At 41.5% G+C, this 21572-nt stretch overlaps 1 long non-coding RNA gene across 1 annotated transcript; it reads right to left on the bottom strand.

Annotated features, from left to right (window-relative positions):
• Positions 1-427: 427 nt before the first annotated feature.
• Positions 428-21563, bottom strand: LOC138991770 (uncharacterized). The gene is made up of 4 exons (XR_011467659.1): positions 21453-21563; positions 3868-3987; positions 1282-1401; positions 428-791 (listed from the first exon to the last, which is right to left on the bottom strand). It is a non-coding gene; the product is annotated as an uncharacterized lncRNA (long non-coding RNA).
• Between the last annotated feature and the right edge of the window lie 9 nt (positions 21564-21572).

Raw genomic sequence — 21572 nt, 5'->3', positions numbered from 1 at the left:
GAATACTGGAGTGGGTTGCCATTTCCCTCTCCAGGGGATCTTCTCAACCCAGGAATCAAACCTAAGTGTCCTGCATTTCCTACATTGCAGGAGGATTCTTTACTGCGAGCCACCTGGGAAACCCAAGGACTGGCATATTTGTCTGCAGTGGCCATCAGCATAGATGTCTTTCTATAATTAGGACAAGTACCCAAAAATTGGATAGTTGTTCAACATGCTGAGTCCTTTAAATGAGGTAAATCATCTCATTTAATTCTGAAAACAACACTATGACTCAGATAACTATCAGTATCTCATTTTTAAATAAAACATTTTTATAAAATATTGATATTTATTTATTTTGCTGTGCCAGGTCTTAGTTATGGCATTTGGGATCTCCAGTTTTCGTTGCAGTATGTGGGATCCTTTTTAGTTGCAGCACGTGGGATCTAATCCGGAACCCCTGCACTGGGATGGTGGCCACTGGACCACCAAGAAAGTCCCTAGCATCTCATTTTAAACCTAAGAAAACAAAGTCTGAGAGGTTGGGTAATTTGCCCACAATGACTAAGACAGAAAAACATAAGCCAAGAGCTAAACTTAGGCTTACATATTGCTGAGAACCACCCTTTACTGATGTGAGAGACTATGACGAACAGGATGGATCTGTAAGTTTCCTTCATTCATCTCACAGGTAGCTGGGTCACTGTGTTCAGCATTCAGGGTAGAGTGATGAACAACTCAGGCCAGGCTCTTGCAGCACGGGAGTCACATTCTATCAGAAGGACAGCAGCAACTGAGAAGTCAGCCCACTATGATGAAAGGGATGATGAACATTAAGAGAGAGAGGTGAGAGGGAGTGGACGGGATGGGGAGGAGACTTTTTGAAGCAACATGTGGTTCTGAACTTGAAAGCCCACTGCCCTCCAAAGAGTGTCATAACCAAATTCATCATGTTCCCTATCTTTTGTTTCCCTTGGTAATTCCCCCAACACAAGCTCCTCTTGTTCTCTCAGGTTCTCTCATCTCCATCATTCTCTGTGCTGTCCTCTGCTCTACCCGCTCCTGCCTCCCTCCATCCTTCCCAAATTCTGCCACTGCAACCCCTGTTAGCCTTTCACTCCATGTTCCCTCGGACTCTACCTTAACTAACACCAGATCCTTCTCCAGAGATACTCCCCACAATCTTTACTGAAGACGCTTCATCCACCCGCTCGCCAAACACCTCAAGGTCTGGAGGAGGAGAGGGGAGTAATCAGGATATGCTACGGAAACAAATGAACCCAAATCCCAGTGACTCACATAAAGGTAGAGACTCCTTCATGTGCCATGTCCAACCTGGGTGGCCCAAGTTCTTCTCCACATGCTCCTTCCTTCACCCAGACTGATGGAGCAGTGTCTAAAACACCACCGATCTCCTAGCTGAGGGAAAAGAGATGTGAACAGCTGTGAGCTGGCTCTTGGAGTTTCAGCTCAAAAGAGATATACATTGATGTGTTCACATTTCATTGGCTAAAGCAGGTCATGTGGCCAAGCTTGATATCAAGTATCTTTAGACTCTGCTATCCCTTAGCAACTTAATGCTGTTTCCAGATATTATTAATCTTTCCCCACACTCTTTTTTTAAATCTTGTTGTTGTTCTTCATTAGCTAAGTCATGTCCGACTCTTTGTGACCCCATGGACTGCAGCTCGCCAGGCTTCCCTGTCCTTCACCATGTCCCAGAGCTTGCTCAAATTCATGTCCGCTGAGTCAGTGATGCCATCCAACCATCTTGTACTCTGTCATCCCCTTTTCCTCCTGTCTTCAATCTTTCCCAGCATCAGGGTCTTTTTCAATGAGTCAGCTCTTCACATCAGGTACCCAAAGTATTGAAGCTTCAGCATCAGTCTTTCCAACTCTCACATCCATACATGACTACTGGAAAAACCATAGCTTTGACTATATGGACCTTTATTGGCAAAGTAATGTCTCTGCTTTTTAATATGCTGTCTAGGTTCATCCAAGTTTTTTTTAATCTATTTATTTTATTTTTGGCTGTGCTGGGTCTTCGTCATTGTGCATGGGTTTTCTCTGGTTGTGGCAAGCAGGGGCTACTCTTTTTTAATAATTTCATTTATTTGTTTGTTTTTGGCTATGCTGGGTGTGTGTTGCTCCTCGAGCTTTCTCTAGTTGTGGTGAACGGGGGCTACTCTTTAGTTGAGGTGGGCAGGCTTCTCACTGCAGTGGCTTCTCTTGCTGTAGTACATGTGCTCTACAGCGTGCAGGCTCAGTAGTCATGGAGCACAGGTTTAGTCGCCCTGTGGCACATGGGAGCTTCCCAGACCAGGGATCAGGCCCATGTGCCCTGCATTGCCAGATGGATTCTTAACCACTGGATATCAGGGAAGCCCCTCCTTCTCCATGCTCTTAAAAAAAGTTCCTTCTTCCCCTTGACAGACCTCCTAGAGTAACAGCTAGATCCTCTTCTCTCTTCTCTTCTGACTCCTTAGTCTCCCTAGAAATCTGAGAATCACACTTAGCTCCTCCCACTCCCTTATTCCATATCAGACCCTTTAGAATGTTCCAGAGGTTCAAAATCTGTCACTTCTCTCATTCCCCACTGAATCTACCCTCTTCCAAATCACCATCATCTCTCACCTGTACTACTGAGTTGCCCTAAAAGTTCATTCAAGTTTTTCCATAAGCTGTCGCTGAATACAACAGCAACCTTTCAAATCTTACTCCACAGTTCATTCATGACCTAGTTGTTGCTCCCCAGCCTAATCCTTCTGTAGATTCCCATGTCCTTCAGGGAGAGTCTAAAATCCTTGCTGTTCATTTTGTTCAGTCACTAAGTCATGTCTGACTCTTTGCAATTCCATGTAAACCACATATTACTGCAAGCCCTATTTTCCCATTCCATAGGTTGTCTTTTCCGGTTTTGCTTGCTTGTTTATTTACAATTACCTTTGCTGTGCAAAAGTTTGTAAGTTTGATTAGGTCTCATTTGTTTGTTTTTATTTGGACCATAAAGAAGGCTAAGTGATGAAGAATTGATGCTTTTGAACTGTGATGTTAGAGCAGACTCTAGAGAGTCCCTTGGACTGCAAGATCAAACCAGTCAACCCTAGAGGAAACTGATCCTGAATATTCATTGGAAGGCAAATACTTTGGCCACCTGATGCGAAGAGCCAACTCATTGGAAAAGACCTTGATGCTGATAAAGATTGAAGGCAAGATGAGAAGGGGATGACAGAGAATGAGATGATTGGATGGCATCACCGACTCAATGGACATGAGCTTGAGCAAGCTCTGGAAGATGGTGAAGGACAGGGAAGCCTGGCGTGCTGCAGTCCATGGGGTTGCAGAGTCAGACACGACCGAGCAACTGAACAGCAATAACAATATGTCAGAGAATGTTTTGCATATACTTTCTTCTAGGAGTTCTATGGTGTCACATCTTAGGTTTAAGTTTTTAAGCCATTTGGTGAAACACTCACTCTGTGAGCGCTTGCTCTCCCAGATCTGGAACTGGATGAAGGCAGAGACTGCCACGTGCCCAACACATTGACCATGCTCAGGAAATATTTTTCCAATGAGAGAATGAGTTTGTCATACATGAAGTCAGGGGAAGGGAAATAGTAAAGGTGACTAGATGCAATTATATATGAGTGAATCAGCTTCCCAAGATAATCAAGAGAGGCAGAGGAGGGCTGGGACGCTTGCGCCACCTCTGATTCACTTAGTCCTGAACTCATCGGACATCACTCCCTTCCTGCATTTCCCTCTGTGTTTCTAGACCTCAGAAAATGCTTTCCTCACCCACACTTATTCAGAGAATCTGGTTTCAAGCCTGAGAGAGTGTTCCCATCCCTCGTCGCCCTCCCTATCTCCTGCTGTTCTCACCTCTCCCCCAGTTCTCCTTCTCCGCACATCCCACAGGTCCTCTAAGCCAAGGCATCTGCAGAGTCTGAAGCATCCCCGAGATGCTGCCCGTCCTCAGCTTCATTCCTGAGCAGAAGGGCCCTGGAAAAAGAAACATGATGCATGAGTGAGACACATCCCAGGCCTGGGCAGAAGTCTCTCTGCCAAACCGGCCGCGTAATGGGCGTGATGGGAACAGCTTGGTGTTTTGGGGTTTTGTTTATTTATTTGGTTAGCTTTTGCTTTTTCTTTCCTTTTTTTTTTTTTTGTTTGTTGTTGTTGTTGTTTGTTTTTTGGAATAGCCTTGACAAGGCCCCTGTGTCAAATCATAGTTTCTTCCCTCGAGGCCAAGATGGTGCCTGAAATCATAGCATCAGAGACGCTAGGACTAGCCTTCTGGGACAGTCATAACAACGTACCACAGGCTGGGTGGCTTAAACAATAGAAATTCATTTCTCATGGTTCCAGAGGCAAATACCCAAGAGTAGGGTGAGGGCAGGTGTGGCTTCTTCTGAGCCTCTCTCCTTGCCTTGTAGATGACTGCCTTCTTTCCCCTGCGGACACACACCCCTGATGTTTCTTTGTGTGTCCAAATTTCCTCTTCATGTAAGGACTCCAATCATGATTGAATTAGGACCCATCTAATGGCCTCATTTTCACCTAATCACCTCTTTAAAGGTCCTATCTCCAAAGAAAGTCATTTCAAGGTATTGAGGATTAGGGCTTCAACACATGAATTTGGGGGTAGGGATGGAAGGGAGACAGTTCAGCCCATAAGAGACATTCCTTGGTTTTAGGATATTAACAGTCCTTCAGGGACTTCCCAGTTGGCCCAGTGGTTAAGAATCACTTGCCTATGCAGGGAATATGGGTTCAATCCCTGGTCCAGGAAGATTCCACATCCCACAAGGCAACTGTGGAGCCCGTGCACCATAACGACTGAATTCGAGCTCTAGAGCCTGAGAGCCACAGCTACTGAGCCCACATGCTGCAACTGCTGAACCCCAAGCATGAGGAGCCCCCTCACCACAACGAAGAGTAACCCCCTCTTGCCACAATTAGAGAAAGCCCATGCGCAGCAATGAAGACCTAGTGCAACCAAAAATAAACTAATTTTAAAAAACAGAACTTCAGTGTTCTCTGAATAAAAGCAGTAATGATTAGATTAATGAGTAATTGAATTTGCTGTCTGTGAATGCTAGGGACAGGGTATAATTAATTTAAAAATGAATAGGTACAATTAATTGTATGTAAACTAGCACTCTAATTCAATGCCAGTGGGGGAGGCCTGGGGCCCCAGACATTTCCTCTTGGTTCGGCCAGTCTTGAAGGAGAGAGAGTGTGCGTTAAGTACATTCTTAGAGCTCCAGAAACAAGAAAGCATGAATCTAGAAAAGTAAAGATAGCTCTAGACTCGATGCTTTTTCTGGGGTTATCAGCATAAAGCCAGGATGATAAAGGGCCATTTTCAGAGAAGAAAAATCCTGGGACTTAATCAGAGTGAAAGGAAAGATCACAGTTCTAGATATAAAATTCTAGAACCTGAGAGCAAACCCTTGGTTGGTACTTTTTTAAAAGCCCTCCCTCTAAAAAACACGATGGGAATATATGTTTGTCTCTGCCTTCATGATGAGTAAAGCAAGAGAAAAATTTCCCCTGAGAATTTGTAACAGTAAATCCATATTCCTGTGTATTTAAAGTCTAAATTTGTACTATCTATGTAGCCTGAAAGATGTCCAGACAAAATTTTAGAGTGGTCCCAAGTTGGCTATATCAACCCTGAATGTTAATTGGAAGAACTGATGCTGAAGCTGAAGCTCCAATACTTTAGCCACGTGATGGGAAGAGCCAGATCCCTGGAAAAGGCCCTGATGCTGGGAGAGATTGAAGGTGGGAGGAGAAGGGGATGATAGAGGATGAGATGGTTGGGTGGCATCACCGACTCAATGGACATGGGTTTGAGCAAACTCCAAGAGATGGTGAAGGACAGGGAAGCCTGGCATGCTGTAGTCCATGAGGTCTCAAAGAGTCGACATGACTGAGGGGTTGAATAACAACCCAAGCTAGCTATTCCCACAGGTACATGGCAGAAGTAAACACTAACTCTACCCAGGGAAATGCATTTTAAACCCAGGCTTTAAGGAATTTCCACAGATAAAATCCCAAGGAACATGAGTTCCACAAACCTAACAAGCAGAAGTGACAAACCTCAAGAGTCAGACTCAGAGCTGGTATGAATATTAAATTATAAGGTATTGAATACAAGATAAATAAATGTTTTAAGAAATCAAAGATGGCATTTTGAAAATACTGAAGGGAAAAACAGACTCTCAAGACTGGCAAGGAAGATTTGAACAAGGGAAACTATAAATTACATATGTGAACATTTAAAAACCCAGTGGAAAAATGAAATAGATTATATCACCATTGAAAGGAGAAGAAACTATAACACATATATATTTTAAGAAAGTACACAGGGTGCAGCATAGGGAGAAAAAATGATAGATATTATGAACAATGGGTTAAGAAATATGGAACAGAGTAGGAAGGTCCAACATACATCTAATTTGTGGGTTTTTTTTAAAAAAAGATAGGGGCTTCTCTGGTGGTTTCCTGGTAGTAAAGAGTCTGCCTGCCAATGAGGGAGACATGAGTTCAATCCCTGGTAGGAGAAGATCCCACATGCTATGCCACAACCACTGAGCCTGTGCTCTAGAACCTGGGAGCCACAGCCACTGAAGACCGTACACCCTAGAGCCTGTGCCTTTCAACAAGAGAAGCCACTGCAGTGAGAATCCCGTGCATTACAAGAGAGTAACCCCTGCCTGCTGCAACTAGAGAAAAGCCCGGGCAGCAATGGAGACCCAGCAGAGCCAGAATAAATAAAAAGATAATAGAAGGGAGAGAAGCACATTTGATAATGTCTGGAAAATTTTCAGAATTGATAAGAAAGATTCTTCCTCAAATTCAGGAAACCCAATGAATCCCAAGCAGAATATTTTTTTTAAATATCCACACTAGGTAATTAGTAAACCTTAGCCCACTAGAGAGAATATCATTAGAATAGCCCAAGCATTACTTTTTATTTTTCAATAGCAATAATCCAGAAGATAGTGGAATGAGATCCTCAAAGGGCTAAAATAAAATAACTGTCACACTAGCACTGTATGCCCAGCAAAATACCTTTCAAGAACAAAAAGAAAATGATTGTTTAGACAAACTAAAAAGTAGGAATTAATTCCCAAGATACCCTTTTCAAAAGAATTTCTAAGAGATATACTTTGGGAGGAAGAAAACTAATCCTAGAGTGAAGTTCTGAAACACAAGAAAGAATAAGAAAAGAAAAAGTAAACAAAGGCACGAGGGAAACATACCAAAAATATCAAAACTCTACCAAAAGTACAGTAACAATGTCAAATTTTAATGTTTAAAAAAGAACTAAAATCTTGAACAACTTATAAATAGAGAAGATTTTGTGGAATGCACATGATGATATTTTTAGAGTAAGCACGAAAAGAACAGAAAGTAAGTGTAAAACTTTCAGTATAGCATAGAGAGGAAAACGGAAATGGTGGGAGCAGACTCAATCCAAATGAATGCCGGAAGGAGAATAATGGGAAAGGCAAAACAGAAATGGATGATATGACAGGAGGAATTCTGTATCTCCCCTTTTTGGAGAATAGATGAGAGAATCTTTGTGCAAATCAGTTGAAACATGATGTTTGTAGTTGTTAAATGGAAGTCTGAATATGTGTAGAAAGGTACATATGGGACTTCCCTGGTGATCCAGTGGCCAAGACTCCATGCTTCCATAGTGGGGGGCATGGGTTGATCCCTGGTCAGGGAACTAAGATCCATTTGCTGCATGGCATGGCCAAAAAAAAAAAAAACATATGTATGGATGCTGAGTAGTCAAAAGGGTGGGTGAACTGCCTTCGTGACTAATTGTTTCTTAGCCCAAACCCACCCTTTCACACTCCACTTTCTGGCTCTGAGGCTGCCAGCTCCCTCTTTGATTCTGCTGAGGGAGCACAAGAAAGACAAAAGGCTGGAAGGAGAAAGTACATGTTTCTTCCTGTTTCGCTTGCTGTTCCTGTCAGCATTACTCCAGCAGTAGTTCTTCTCCCTGATGGCAGCAGCTGACTCCTGTCTTTTCCACATTCTCAGTCTCATTTCTGTCTCTGAAACACCGAAACCAGCTGTCCCCTCATCAGAGGACTGGGTTCTGGCTCTACAGGAGTATTCCTTCAACCTTCTAGATTCTAGTAACCTTATTATAATAACTCTATGATGTTCACATCATAGTAAACAGGGCTTTCCTGGTGGCTCAGTGGTAAAGAATCTGCCTGCCAAAGTAGGAGATTTGGGTTTGATCCTTGGGTTGGGAAAATCCCCTGGAGAAGGGAATGGCAACCCACTCCAGTATTCTTGCTTGGAGAATCCTATGGACAGAGGAGTCTGGCTGGCTCTAGTCCACGGGGTTGAAAAAGAGCTGGACGCAACTTAGGGACTAAGCAACAACAACAGTCACAACTAGAAACCTATTCCCTTTGTTGCCTCAGTCCCAGGGGCTGAATGCCTGCATCTGTTATCTCTGATTAATACAACGTCCCCATTTTGTCATCTCAACATCTATTTCACCAACTCAGCCAATTCCTTATATTAAATTCTCTCTGTTAAAATAACTGGTACAGTTTCTGTTTTTCTGACTAAACCCTAGTTAGTATTGTCTCCTGTAGCTATATGACCAAATTTTGGCCAGTGGAATAAGAGCAGATGTAAGGTAGGTAACTTCTGGGTCTTGTCTTTAAAATGAAGCTAATTATTCCATACTTCTGCCTTTTGTCTTCTGATACAGGGGAACAGATTTAGTGACCCTAAGATGGCTTTACCCATATGAGCCAGGATGATGCCTCGAGGAAGCAGTAAGATAGCTGGGACCTGATGACCTCTTGGGGTGGGGCCACCCACCTACTCTGGGACATTTTGTGAAATAAATGTCTTCTGAGGCAGCGTGTTCTAGACTCTCTTTATTATACCATAGTCATTCATCCTAGTGTAAATGGCTCTAAACACCAAAAACACAGGATCCCCAAAACTTAAATAATATAATACAAATAACTCTCGGCTTAGAAAATAAAACACAGGAATTTCCTAGTGGTCCAGGAGTTAAGAATCTGCCTGTCAATGCAGGGAACATGGGCTTGATCCCTGGGCCAGGAAGATTTCACATGGCATGACGCAATTAAGCCTATGCACCACAACTACCGAGCCTGACCTCCAGCAGACGAGCACCGCAGCTGCTGAAGCCAGCATGTCTCAGAGCTAGCGCTCTGCAACAGGACAAGCTGCTGCGGTCAGAAGCCTGTGCACCGCAACTAGAGAGTAGCCTCTGTTCTGTGCAACTAGAGAAAGCCCATACGCAGCAACAAAGACTCAGTGCGGCCAAAAATAAATGAAATAAATCCTATAACTGAATGGCAATAAAAGCGCTACGAAAGCAAAGTTTCAAGGGTAATTCGTTGCTTTGAACATTTTTATCAAAAGACTGAAAACAAATGGAGGAAGCCTCAGCTTAGAACTTAAATATGAAACAACAGAGAGAAATCCAAAAAGGAAAAAGAAAATAATTTAAAGGCTGAAATTGATAGAGTGAAAACACAGAGAAGACCAAGAATTTAAAAAAGCTCAAAACTTGGCAATTTGAAATTCTAATAAGATAGAAATGCTTCAGGCAAGACTGATAGAAAAGAGAAAGATGCAAATAAAAACAAAATGCATAACTTAAAAGGGGGAACTATAGATAGAGATATTTTCAAATGATAAAATAAATTTTTGAACTACATAGACCAGTGCACTTGAAAATCTTGACAAAACAGACAAATTTCCACAAGAATAGAAAACGCCAATACTGAAACAGGAAACAGGAAACTCTGAAGAGACCAACAGCCATTAAAGAAACTTTAGTTAAAAGAACTGATGCTGAAGCTGAAACTCCAGTACTTTGGCCACCTCATGCGAAGAGCTGACTCATTTGAAAAGACCCTGATGCTGGGAAAGATTAAGGGCAGGCGGAGAAGGGGACAACAGAGGATAAGATGGTTGGATGACATCACCGACTCAATGGACATGAGTTTGGGTAAACTCTGGGAGTTGGTGATGGACAGGGAGGCCTGGTCTCAAAGAGTCGGACACAACTGAGCGACTGAACTAAACTGAACTGATATGACAGTAAACAACTAGAAACTCTAACAAAAATAAGATCCCATTCAGAACAGTAACAAAATTTAAAGGTAATCTAGGAATTCATCTGTCAATCCACAAGATGTTTATGAAGAAACAAAATTTAGGGAATTCCCTGGCAGTCTAATGGTTAGAACTCCGAGCTTTCACTGCCAAGTACTTGGATTCAATCCCTGGTCTGGGAATTAAGATCCCAGAAGTCACGTGGCATGGCCAAAAAAGAAAATAATAATAATGTTATTAAAGGAAACAGAAGAAATCTAACAAGGGGAGATGTACCATGTTCGTGAATGCAACAATTTAATATTATTAAGATGTTTCTTCTATCTAAATCGAGCTATAAATTCAACACAAGCCCAAATTCCAAAAAGATTTTTTTAAGAAACAAAATAAATGGATTAAAAAATGTATGTGGAAGAATCAAGACTCACAAACAGATAAGAGGATCTGTATCAAGTAAGATATGCCAAATGGACTTCCTGGTGATCCAGGTGATCCAGTAGCTAAGACTTCATGTCCCCAATCACATGCTGCAACAAAGACCTGCCACAGCCAAATAAATAAATAAATAAAAATAGTTTATCGAAAAGATACCAAAAAGCCAGAGTAAAGAAAGAAAACAAAGGTGGAACGGCACATGGTCAGACAAACTGATCAAAGGAACAGGAAAGAGACATGTGTATATGAAAGACCTTGAGATATTCCAGAATAAGCATCCTAATCAGAAGGGAAGAGATGGGCTGTTTAAGGATAACATCGTGAAAACTGATTCTTTATAAGGAAAAAAGAAAAGTTGGTTCCCTACTTTTCACCACAATACAAAGGTCAAACAAATGGATTAGAGACCTAAACATGAAAGATAATAAGTCTATAAGGCTAGCATATGCCTTTCACAAGGCTGCAGGAACAAGGGACCACAGACTGGGTGGCTTAACACAACAGAAATGTACTGTCTCCCAGTTCTGGAGGCTAGAAGTCGAAAACCGAGGTGTGAAGGGGCCAAGCTCCCTCTGGAATCTGTAGGGGAATCCTTCCTTGCTTTGTCTTAGCTTTGGGTGATTTGCTGGCAATCCTTGCAGTTCCTCGGCTTGCAGCTGCACTGCGGAACTCCAGTCTCAGCCTTTCTCATCACATGGCACTTTTCCCTCTGGGTGTCTGTCTCCAAGTGGCTGTCTTCTTATAAGGACATCAGTCCTATCGGGCTAGGGCCCCGCCCTACTCCAGTATGACCTCATCTTCATTTAATTCATTACATCTGCAACCACTCTGTTTCCAAATAAAAGCACATTCTGGACTACTCAGGGTAAGGATTTCAGCATATCTGTTTTTAAGAGATGTAATTCAACCCAGAACAGCTAGTAGAAAAATGCAGAATATTTTTATGACTTTGGAGTGAATACAGATGTTTAAACCAAGAAAACAGAAACCATATAATGAGATGGATTTGACTGTATTAAGATTAAAGTTTTCCTGCAAACAAAGACATGATTGAAAAAGTTTAATAAGTGACAAACCAGGAGAACATATTTCTAGCTTCAAAAAAAAAATGTGATTAAAATCCAGAATATACAACAAAATCCTGCAAATATTTAAGAATGCATGCATGCATACTCAATCGCTCAGTCAGGAACCCCAATATAAAAATGAGCAAAAGATATGAATAGGCCTATTTCCCTGGTACTCCAGTGGTTAAGAATCTGCCTGACAAAAGTTCTTTCTGGGTAACAAAACACTCATGTATTAGCCAGGAATATAGCCATCCGGAATCAAGATTACATTTCAAAGAATCTCTTGAAGCTAAAAAGCCAGGCAACAATGTTCAGATCCATTGAATACAAGTGGAAGTGATTAGATCACTTCCAGGAAATGTCCTCAAACGGATATGTCATGATTATCTGTCCTTTCTTCCTTTCCTATGTCCAGAATGTGGTCAGGATGGCTGGAGACAAATAAGTCATCTTTGACTACATAGTGATTTGGGGATGGAGGAAACTCATGGTGGAGCCTGAGTCCCTAACACTATGGAGACAAGTCAACCATGAATCATCTTCTTTCTGGGATACAGAAGTAAATGTATATCTTGTTTAACTGAGTGTTATTTGACAAACCACACAACCCAACATAATCCTACCAGAACTCCCCAAAGGAAAATCTTGGCACATCTGGAAAAAGATAGAGGCAGGGATTAAGCACAGGCATGTCCACTATCTCACTCCCTGAAAAATGTTGTCTCAGTCATGGTCATTACTCCGGTTGGAAATCTGAAGAGGGAAATCTGTCTGTCTCTGATCGATCTGAATAATCCAGAAATTTCAGAGTTTATTAATTTCAAGACAAAACTAATCTGAAAGTTGAGTCAAGCACAAAATTATCAGAAATGGCTATATCCATGGTTTTCTCCACCCAGGAAAACAAGCACCTGTCAGAGTAGATTAATCCACAATTAACCTGCAGGTTTGCAATGCGGAGAACTGCTGAAAGTACATATTAGAACTTCTTTCAATATTTGTTTTGACATTTTTATTAAGAGTTTGAGTGAGGAATTAAATTGTAATCAAAAACAGAGATGGCATGATGCCAATAGAACAGTTCATGCCTTGAATAATGGAATCAGAATTACACAACATCAGAACCCCGAGAGGTTTTAAGCTATCATAACTCCCCATTTTACAGCCCAGAAAACTGAGGCTCAGAGTTGTCAACTTGCTTGCCTGGAATCAAGGGTAAAGTTGTTGGTATACCTTCTTTCTACTTTTTCTTTTTGAATGAATGAAAACTATGTCATTAAAAAAAAAAAAAGAAAATCTGTCTGATAATGCATGTCCCTGGTCCAGGAAGATCCCACATGCCCCAGGATATCTAAGCCCATGCCCCAACTACTGAGCCTGCGCACTAGAGCGGGGAGCTGCAACTACGAAAGCCCGAGTGCCCTACAGCCCGTGCTCTGCAACAAGAGAAGTCACTGCAGTGAGACGCCCATGCAGCGCAACTAGAGGGTAGCCCCTGCTCACCACAACTAGAGAAAGCCCACACGCAGAAATGAATACCCAGTGTAGCCAAATAAATAAAATTTTAAAGATATGAATAGGCAATTAACATAAAAGGAAATCTAACTGGTTAACAAGTCTGAAGAGATGCTCAACTTCCTTCATAATCAGTTAGAAAATTATAACTTTTTTAAACTTTTTATTTTGTATTGCGGTATGGCCAGTTACAACATGACATTTTAAATCTATCAGACTGGTCAAAATTAAAAGGTCAGTGAGGGACTAGTATTAGTGAAGTCATGTAGAATTTGGAACTATCATGCACTTTGGTTAGCATAATTCAGTATGTATATCGTATGATCCAGCAACCCCAATTTTGGTGTATAATCCAGAGAAACTGTCACTCAAATCCCAAAGGATATAAGTACAAGACTCTTAATTGAAGTGCTGTTTGTAGTAGCTAAGAATTCAAGGCAATGTAGGTCTTCTTCATTGGTAGGTGAATAATTAAGGATGGCGAACTAATAAATTAGAGTGCTATGCAGCAAACAGAAGCAATTACCTAGATACACAAACAATATGGAATGCTCTTAAAACAATATTGAGCAAAAAATGTAAAAACAGAAACATAGTTGGTTCAATTTTTATAAATTAAAACCATATACATATACAAAGCACTATACATCTTTTAGAAATATAGACATAAAAGTACTACTATATTTTAAAAAAAAGAAATAAAGACATATCCAAGAACCACAAACACATCAGAAAGTGTGCCTTTGAGGAGGAGGAAGAAATGAAAGTTGGAATGGGAATATGGAGAAAAAAATAACGTAAGAGAATAACTTCATACAAACTACTCTTACAGTGTATCAGAAATGAAACAGCATGGTAAAATCAACTCTCAGAAAAAGAAAAGAAAAAAAAAATAATGAAAGAATGAAAAAAGAAGTACCAAGGAAATGTTAAGAAAAAAGTTGCATTAAAAGCAAAACTCATTAGGAAAGACAACAAAGGCTTTTTCATATTGATAAAAGAAATAATTCACTTATGTCATATTAATATCATAAACCCTTATGCTCCTAACAACGTAACTTCAAAATATATGAAGCAAACACTGTTACAGTTAAAAGGAGAAATGAACATAGCCTCACTCATAATAGGAGACTTATTTGCACCTTCCAGAAGCCAATAGATCAGAGGGGGAAAAAAGGACAGACGTAATAGTTAAGAATTAGATCATTAATAAACTTGTATGGTCAGACCTCTTATCCCAACAACTGGAATGCACATCATTTAAAGACGGAACACAGTCGGGCTCAGCCCCAGGCCGAGGCCAGGTCAGGGCTCCTGCTCGGGGTCCTTGGGCCCCTCGTCGGGGCGCCCGGGGTCCCTATGTACACACCAAGTTCTTGCAAGGACCGGTCGAAGCTGGGGCCGGAGGGAGGGGACCTTATTTCCTAGGGTCAATTCTCTTGCGGTCTCGGCCTGCTGACCCTTTGACCTCTCACCTACAGGGCCCTTGGCGGCCGTAAACCAGCCGGTCGCCCGAGCTCCGAGGACGCTTTGCGCCCCGTCGCCTCCCGGCCTCATTAGGCCGGCCGGGCTGTAAAGCAGGAATCAGCCGCTGCCTAATCCGGACCTGGGGTCAATGCGAGCCCAAACAATGTGCACAAAGACGGCTTTGGAGCAAGAATTTGGAATATGCATTTAAGTTGTCCTGCTTTGCACTGGAAACCCCTGGGCGATTAAAATAAGCCTGCCTCGTCATATTTTCTGTCTTTTTCTTATGTGTAGTTCCTGCAAGTCAAAGGGGCCAGAGTCCCTTCTGCAGTTTGGGAACTTGTTTTGAAATAGCCACCAGATTTTTTCCCTCTTTGGGTGAAGTTTCCTTCCAGGCTTCAGCCTCTTCACCCCACCCTCTGACTGGAATAGAGTACTGACATCTTTGAGAGCGCAAAGGAGGTAGATGGTGCTTGCTGTATACTTTATTTTTGATGATGCTTGCTGTATGCTTTATTTTTCCATGCTATAGTTTGAACCCTGAGGTTTGAGCTTTTTCCTGGTTAAATCTCTTGGTACCAAAAGTGTGGAAAATGAAATGTTCATTAACTTGAAAAATCTTTAGCCAATGGATAGGCAGTTTGTCTCTTTGAGAACTGCAGTACCCAGTCTCTAACATTGACTTTAAAATCAAGCTAAAGATGCACTGGTAAACTATCTCCCCTGGATACCTGCGGTGTTCTTTGGGTCATTTGATATGGTAAAACTGTGGTTGATTTTCACAAGAGTTACGTGAATGGAATTTCTATAAAACTGGACGAGTGACAAATTGGTAGAGATCTTTTTGTTTGTTTGAATGATAACTCCAAAGGGCTCTCCCTTTCCCTCTGAGGTGTGGTTTCTACCATCACTCTTGAAATTTACGGCCTGAAAAACACTAAGTTCGTGGAAGCCTTTAAAGGGGGGAGTGTTCAGAACACTTGGACTAATAATAACTTAACACAGGAGCAAAACTTCTTTGAATAAGATTCTTGTTGTCAAAAACCTGTTGAAACTAAAGAAAACATATTTCTTTGAAAATCATCTAATAGAGCAAACAGTTTTGTATATTTTTAATGTGATGACAGTCCAACCTGTCTACTGATCTGATGAATAGAGAAATGTGAGCTCTATAGTAACTAGAAGAATCAGATCAGATCAGATCATATCAGTTGCTCAGTTGTGCCCGACTCTTTGCGACCCCATGAATCGCAGCACGCCAGGCCTCCCTGTCCATCACCAACTCCCGGAGTTCACTCAGACTCACGTCCATCGAGTCAGGGATGCCATCCAGCCATCTCATCCTCTGTCGTCCCCTTCTCCTCCTGCCCCCAATCCCTCCCAGCATCAGAGTCTTTTCCAATGAGTCAACTCTTCACATGACGTGGCCAAAGTACTGGAGTTTCAGCTTCAGCATCATTCCCTCCAAAGAAATCCCAGGGCTGATCTCCTTCAGAATGGACTGGTTGGATCTCCTTGCAGTCCAGGGGACTCTCAAGAGTCCTCTCCAACACCACAGTTCAAAAGCATCAATTCTTCGGCGCTCAGCCTTCTTCACAGTCCAACTCTCACATCCATACATGACCACAGGAAAAACCATAGCCTTGACTAGACGAACCTTTGTTGGCAAAGTAATGTCTCTGCTTTTGAATATGCTATCTAAGTGGGTCATAACTTTCCTTCCAAGGAGTAAGCGTCTTTTAATTTCATGGCTGCAGTCACCATCTGTAGTGATTTTGGAGCCCAGAAAAATAAAGTCTGACACCGTTTCCACTGTTTCCCCATCTATTTCCCATGAAGTGGTGGGACCGGATGCCATGATCTTCGTTTTCTGAATGTTGAGCTTTAAGCCAACTTTTTCACTCTCCACTTTCACTTTCATCAAGAGGCTTTTGAGTTCCTCTTCACTTTCTGCCATAAGGGTGGTGTCATCTGCATATCTGGGGTTATTGATATTTCTCCCGGCAATCTTGATTCCAGCTTGTGCTTCTTCCAGTCCAGTGTTTCTCATGATGTACTCTGCATATAAATTAAATAAACAGGGTAACAATATACAGCCTTGACATACTTCTTTTCCTATTTGGAACCAGTCTGTTGTTCCATGTCCAGTTCTAACTGTTGCTTCCTGACCTGCATACAAATTTCTCAAGAGGCAGATCAGGTGGTCTGGTATTCCCATCTCTTTCAGAATTTTCCACAGTTTACTGTGATCCACACAGTCAAAGGCTTTGGCATAGTCAATAAAGCAGAACTAAAAGAATAACCTTCACCAAATGGCAAGTTTCTAATGTTTGTTCTCTGATCGGGTGTGTATGTTGTTTTATTAAAACACAACCTATGTAAAGACCATTTGAGCATAAGATGTTAAAAATAGAAGATTCCATTGTGTTTTATAATAAGCTAGCTTTTAAAACAACATATCCAATAACATTTTATGACATTTTTCTAAGAGTAAATGTAGCTTGTTTTGACCTATCTGCAGTTCACTTTTTGTTTTTTTTTTGCCAGTGTTGTCCTGCTTGGTATCTGGGACAGTCTCTAATTCATGACAGTGAACTTGATACTGATGTTGGTATATAGCAGCCAGCCCTCCATAACACTATCTATCCTAAATTCAGGGTTAATGCCAAACCTGTGTAAGAAATGATTTACCGAAGTTTCAAAGAAAACCACGTCAATTTGGATGTCTGTTACCTTGAAGTGATCATTTTAAGAGGAGTAGCTTCTTCCCTAGGTATAAAAAGACTATTTTCTTCTTTTGGTGTATTTCATTCTGTATTGAGCAATCATTTGTGAAATGAAAAAGCAAAAAAACACCCCCTCCACACACACAAACCTCCAGCCAATTTAGGATCATAAACATGAAGATGGAGGTGAAGACTAGCCTAATTCAGTGTGTATTATCTCATGCATTGTGTTGACTGTTGAAAATCTCTTTCAAATATCCGCATTCCACATGTAGAACTAAAGTGTTTAAAACTAGAAATATGAATGCTTGTTTTGTTAATTTCATGTTTGTGTTCAAAAAGCAACATCCAGGATCTCTACAATTGACTTAAATAAAACCATTTAAGTTAAAAAAAAAAAAAAAACAGAACACTTCCAAAACAAAACCAAAAAATGCTGCATACTAGGTCAAAAACGAAATCTCAATAAATTCCTAGAATTTATGTCATTCAAAATACATTCATTAAATAAAATTAGAAATCAACTACAAAAAGAAAATCAAAGAAAAATCCATTACCTAGATATTAAAAACCACATTTCTAAATAATTTGGGGGTTAATAGGAATTGAAATTACATTTTTTTGGAACTGAATGACAGTGAAAGCACTACATAGTAAAACCTGGGGTATACATAATAACAATAAATACTAATGTGGAAAAAATGAATCAACAAGGCAGAAATTAATGAAATAAAATATCCCTCCAAAAAATTAGTAAAAGGGATTATCTTCTACTTATTTTCAGCAAACAAAAAGCTGAAAGCTTTTTAAAGACCAATAAAACTGTAAATTTTGTTTCAAATCTGATCCAGAAAGATAAGAGAAGGAATAAATAAACATCAGGAAAGTCAAAAGAAATATAACTTCGGATCCATATGATTCATCAGAAATAATAAGCATAAAGTTATGCCAATGAATCTGAAATCCCAGATAAAATACTGTTCTAGGCATACATAAATTACAAAAATGTATTCTGGGAGAAAGTAATAAATTTGAATAAACCAATATCCACAGAAGAGGTTGAAATTGTAGTCAAAGACCTACTAAAAAGGCACCAAATACGAATGCTCTGACACTCAAATTCTACACTCAAATGTCCAAGGGACAGATACCTCTAATGTATCACAAACCATTCCAGAGTGTAAGCAAAGGTAGGTGGCTCCCTCCCGCAAAGCACAGAGCACTGCTAGCTTCCCTTACGTCATAACTGGGCAAGGACAGCGCAAGAAGGAAAACCATGAGTCAGTCAGTTCCACTCATGAAAACAAATGCACAGCAACTCTGAATAAAATGGTATTAAATCAAATCCAGCAATAGTGAAAGAAAGGAGGATGATACTACATTAACAACACAAAAGTCATCTGATTATATCAATAAATGTATAGAAAGCATTTAATAAGAGTCAATACCTACTAAAAAAAATACTTCATAGCAATAAGGAATAAATTTTTTAAATGTACTGAAAACATCATACTTGATGAAATCTTAGGGGCATTCTTTTAAAAAGTCTAGAACAAGAACAAGGATTGTCCATTATCATGACTGTTATTCAACACTGTATTGGAACTCTGAACCAAAGAGCGAGGGGTGAGAAATGAGTTATAAAGATTGGAAAAATTAAGCTTTTATTTCTCTCCTGGACACCAGAACCATCTAGCTAGAATAGTGTGGAGAATTATCTGTCAAGCTATTCTAGAATGAATAAGAGTGAGTTCAACAAGGTAGCCAGATCCAAGCTCAGCATTAAAAACAGCAGTAACTGATTAGGAGAGAAAAAAAAAAAAATCTCAGCCATTAGTAAAAAAGTAAAAACAGTCAAGTCCAGCCAGTGAACCAAAAAGCCATGTATAAGATATCCCAGGAAAAAATTGTATGTACACCCAAGAACGGAAGACTCAGTATTACAAAGTAATAGATTCTCCCCAAATTAATAATTATTCATTATATTCCCAACCAAAATCCGAAGGATTTTTTTATGGATTTCACAAATGCCACCCCACTCCCCATTCCCATCGCAGAGTCCCCCGGGTTTAGAACCAAGCCAAGTCCTCCTCACCAAAGTCTAGGCATCTGCTTGGAGACCACCTGTTCTGCTGCTCACCTTCTTCGACTTGAATCACCCCATAAACAATTGGTAAACAAAATAAGACGGTAGCATATCACCGTCATATTGGTTAATAGGCAATTTTCTCTAGGAGGCCAATGTTTTGAAGCAATCAGAGGTAAATTTTCTCATAATTAAAGGGGAAGACTTAGTAATAAAAGAAGATATTAAAGGGAAAAGCTGCAACTCTACAAAAATGTGTTCCTTTAGATCCACAATGGATGGTTTAGTGATTTCAAAAACCATAACATTTACTACAATGATATTGTTCAGTCACAAAGTCCTGTCTGGCTCTTTGCGATCCCATGGATTGCTGCAAACCAGGTTTCTCTGTCCTTCGCTATTCCCCAGAGTTACTCAAACTAATGTCCATTGAGTTGGTGATGCTATTCAACCCTCTCATCCTCTGTTGCCCCCTTCTCCTCTTGCCCTCAATCTTTCCCAGCATCAGGGTCTTTTCCAGTGAGATAGTATGTGCCAAAGCTGTGAAAGCAGGTGAAGAAACTACAACATTTTCCCACATTAAAATAACAGATTAATGAAGACTACATCTTGGATCAGATTTTCTTTTTTTTGGCAGCCCTGGGCAGCTTACAGGGATCTTAGTTCCCTGACACACAGGAAGTATTACTAAGTGCATATGACCTACGGAGATTTAACTGTGATTGTATTTTTATTAGGGTTTCCCAGGTGGCTCAGTGATAAAAGAATCTGCCTGCCAAGGCAGGAGACGTGGGCACCCTCCCTGGGTTGGGAAGATCCCCTGGAGGAGGAAATGACAACCCACTCCCAATATTCTTGCCTGGGAATCCCCTGAACAGAGGCGTCTGGCGGGCTACAGTCCAGGGGGTCAAAAAGAATGGGACGGCTGAGCACATTTTTATTGGAATTCGTTACTGGTTTTGTATAACTCATTATACAGTTACATGTGTTTTCAGCAAGCTGTCCCTAATTCTGTTTTTCCCCATAAAGCCTTTTTATTTTTAACATGCACTGTTTTGCAGAACTACAGGTTTTTCAGGAAAGCAGAAAGACCTGTCCTCAAGAAGCTGGGGCCTCTCTTGTAACAAGCAAGCAATTCTTGAGAATTCCTGAGCTTCCCTCACATGTAGCCAGGAGAGCAGGTACCCTTTTCCCTCTGAGCCGGGAACAATTTCCCAGGAGACTGTGGGGCAGTTCTCTAGGGTTCAGGCACCAGAGCCAGTCATTGTCCTCTTCTCTCCTCCTGCCAGACCCCCACACCAGTCAGGAGAGGCTCAGTGAAAAGATCCAGAATTTTGCTGCTTACAAGCTTTCGGATCTTGAGCAATTCCCAGAACCTCTGCAGGACTGTTTACCCACTCTTTAAATGGGAAGGCATGTTTTTTTCCCCTAATCATTACTGTCGTTGCGGCCGTGGTGGGTTTTCATTTAAAAATCTGCCTTTGATTTTTGCTTTGTCATTTACCTTTGTGACCTTGGACAAGACACTTTACTTCCCTAGGCGTCATCTGTAAAATGGGGCTTTGAGAGCATTTAGTACTGCCGTGTGGGCAGGCACTTAGCAGTAAGATGCATATTAAGCCTCAGGAAATTGAAGTTCCCATTATGAAAGGCGGGGATTCTCGAGTTGTGACTGTGGAGGCAGAGGAACCCAGGGCTGGTGGCGAAAGCAGATGTGGCGGTGATTTCCTCAGGGACACTCCACACATCCTCCCAGCCCCGTCTTCCCAGCAGAGGCCTCACGGTCAGCTCGACCCGCGAGCTTGTGGGAGCTCTCTGGGGGGCTGCCTCCCCACAGCTCCGGTCCGGCGTGTAGTCCGAACGGACTACACTTCCCGGCGTGCACCTCGGGTCGGGCCCCCGAGGGGCAGTCCAGCCGTGGGGACCTCGTCCTGGCCGCGTTAGAGGCGCTGGGCAGTAACCACCATTCACGCAGCTCCTACTTTTCCCTTTGCGAAGCGCGTCAGTCACCATCAACCCCACCTTGGGCCGCGGCCCTCGAAGGGACTGTGAGGAGCACTCGGCCCTTTCCTCCTCTCCTCCTCCAGGGGTCTGGCCCACCGCGTCCCAGGGAGGGTCCGAGGCCAGGCTTATCTACCCGGG

The sequence above is a fragment of the Bos mutus genome, chromosome 18, assembly GCF_027580195.1.
Source record: "Bos mutus isolate GX-2022 chromosome 18, NWIPB_WYAK_1.1, whole genome shotgun sequence".
NCBI lineage: Eukaryota > Metazoa > Chordata > Mammalia > Artiodactyla > Bovidae > Bos > Bos mutus.
The sequence above is the reverse complement of the archived record's forward strand: the minus strand, read 5'-3'. Positions and strand labels throughout refer to the sequence as shown.